Consider the following 2,918-nt stretch of genomic DNA (forward strand, 5'->3'; position numbering starts at 1 on the left):
GGGCTGGGGGAGGCAGAACCGGGCTGGGAGAGGGTAGAACCGGGCCGGGGGGAGGCAGAGCCGGGCCGGGGAAGGCAGAACCGGGCTGGGAGAGGGGAGAACCGGGCCGGGGGAGGGTAGAACCGCGCCGGGGGAGGCAGAACCGGGCCGGGGGAGGCAGAGCCGGGCCGGGGGAGGCAGAGCCGCCTTTAATCCCGCAGCGGCAGCGGCGGCGGCGCGGGGCTCGCAGCGCTGAGTGTGTAGCCCTGGGACAGGCGCGATGCCTTTGATTTCTTGGCAGGTTTGGGGTGGGAGGATTTCATCAGAAAACACGGGAGGCTCCAGTCCTGCCCTGGAACAGCCTCCGGACATTCTGGCCACGGCAGCAGCCAAGGGAGGCACCGCCTGCTCCAGGAGTTTCAAGGAAGCTTTCCCGGGCCGGGAGCTTTGCCCAGCTTGCAGAATCCTTGGCTCCAGCCGGATCCTCCATCCAGGCAGAGGCTGAGAGGTTCCTGCAGGTAAATTCAGCCTCCCTGCCCCCTCCTGGGATGCAGCAGGAACCTGCACGTCCCGGGAAGTGCGGTCGCCACCCAGATTTCCAGGATGGAGCCTCAGCTCCACCACGAGGAGCATTCCCCTGGATCCAGGCCCTGGCACGGAGAAACACAAAAAGGGGAATTTCTGGTTGGGTCAGGGAGCTGGGGATGCACCGGGGAGGGATCCTCGGGGTCTTTTGCCTTTGCACAGGGTCAGAATATCCCAGCAGGGAGGGACCCACAGGGATCATGGAAATGAACTCCCAGCTGTGAATCAGAACTGATCCCTCCAGCCCAGGCCGTGGATCCGGGCAGGAAAACACCCTGGCCTGTGTCCCACGGGGATGGAGCTTCACGTGTCGGGATCCAGGCAAACCCTCCCTGGCTCGTGCCCTTGGGCTGACTCAGACTTCCCTCAGTCCCTGCTCCCCAGCCCCTCTGGAATCATCAGCATCCTCAGGGAGCCGGGGAGACCCGGAGGTTGCTCAGAGTGACCCAAAATTCCTGGGATTCCCTTTTCTGAGGAAAAATGTTCCATGCTGGGCACTGCAACGTGGACTGGGCCATGGGAAGCAGTGGATGCTGCTCCTGTTGGGATTCTGCTCCCTTTGGGATTGTGTTCCTTTGGGATTCTGATCCCACTGGGATTCTGCTCCCGTTGGGATTCTGTTCCTTTGGGATTGTGGCAGTGCCCCCCCCATGCCCCCCACAGCTGGGGGAGGTCTGAGCGAGTCCAGGTGTCCATCTCCAGGGAAATCCAACTAAACCAGGCTGGAAGTGGAGCTGACACAAAACTCCCTCCTCAAACCCCTGGAAAAGCTGGAAAAGTCCGAGCCTGGCTCCAGAACCCAGGCTTGGCCCCAGCCCCGTCCGTGCTGCTGGAAAGGCTCCCTGGGCTGGCCTGGATTTTCCATGAGCTCTGCAGAGCTCGGGATGCCTCATCCCAGCTGCCTCAGAGCCCAGGAAGGCTCCTGGCTCCCAGTCCTGGCGTGTCCCCATTCCGGGATGTGACACAGGTGTCACCTGGGGCTGACCCCGCCGGCCCCTGGGCTGGCTGCAGCCACGGGAGCCGGGAATTCCTGCACGGAGAGGATCCCGGGAGGATCCAGGGCTGCCGGGGGCTGGGAATGGCCCCGGTGCCTTCCCTGGCACAGGAGCGGGCACTGCTGGTGGCTTTGGCTTTTCCAGGGCTGAAATGGCCGGGGATGAGACTGGCACCAGGAGGGGACACCCCGAGGGTGCCAGGGGCTGGCAGCTGTCCTGGCTCTGCTCCAGCACAGGGGATCTGGCTCTGGGCACGGGCAGGGACACCGAGGTGCTGGCACCGAGGTGGTGGCACCAAGGCATGGGCACCAAGGTGGTGGCACCAAGGCAGGGGCACCAAGGTGGTGGCACTGAGGTGGTGGCAGCAAGGTGGTGGTACCAAGGCAGGAGCACCAAGGCGGTGGCACCAAGGCGGTGGCACCGAGGTGGTGGCAGCAAGGTGGTGGTACCAAGGCAATAGCACCAAGGCAGGTGGCACCAAGGCAGGTGACACCAAGGCAGTGGCACCAAGGCGGTGGCACCAAGGCAGGTGGCACCAAGGCAGGTGGCACCGAGGTGGTGGCACCCCTCCCTCCAGGCCCGAGGACACACCCTGGGGACCCTAGAGGCAGTCCAGAGTGGGTCAGGAATTCCTCCTGGAGCTTCCCAAACATCCCCAGAGGGGATTTGGAGGCCGGGCAAAGCCAGGTGGGGCTGTCCCGATGTCCCCTTGGAGTGACCCCAGCAGGGACCTGCAGCTCCCCCAAGCTGCCCACAGCCACATTCCCTGATCCCAATAAAACCTTGCCCTTCCCACCCAGAGCCTGGCAAAGGAGGAGCTCCGAGCTGCAGGTGCCCGAGCAGGATGGGAGGCAGGAGGGAGGAGCCGCTCCGGGAACTCCGGGAACTTTGGGAACGTGTTTTTCCAGAGGTTACCCAACCCTGCCTGGCTCAGAGGCCTCTGGCTCCCCCGTGGGTTCCCCAGGATTTTAACAAGGAGAAGGAAATGGGAATGTTGGTGCCGTAAATTGAAATTCCATGGGGGAAATGTTCACTGGGAGTTGTAGCAGGAATAAAGGGAAAGCTGCAGGGAAAGGGGAAAAGTTCCCACCACTGGGAGGGGAATCTGGGCCCCACATCCAGATCCCACAGGAAACAGCTGGGAAATCCTTTTCCTTGGGGATGTCATGGGGGTTTGTCTCCTCCTCTTCCAGCTCAGCCAGCCCCAAATTCCTGCTGTGCAAACCATGAGACTTTGGAGCAGCTCAGGAAAGGGGCGGGAAGGAGAGAGCCCAGAGAGGGACCAGGAGGATCTTCAGCCACTGTGGGAGGAAAGGATGGGATGGGAGCAGGGATGGATGATGGATGGATGGATGGATG

The sequence above is a fragment of the Pyrgilauda ruficollis genome, unplaced genomic scaffold, assembly GCF_017590135.1.
Source record: "Pyrgilauda ruficollis isolate IOZ18807 unplaced genomic scaffold, ASM1759013v1 scaffold189, whole genome shotgun sequence".
Taxonomy (NCBI): Eukaryota; Metazoa; Chordata; class Aves; order Passeriformes; family Passeridae; genus Pyrgilauda; species Pyrgilauda ruficollis.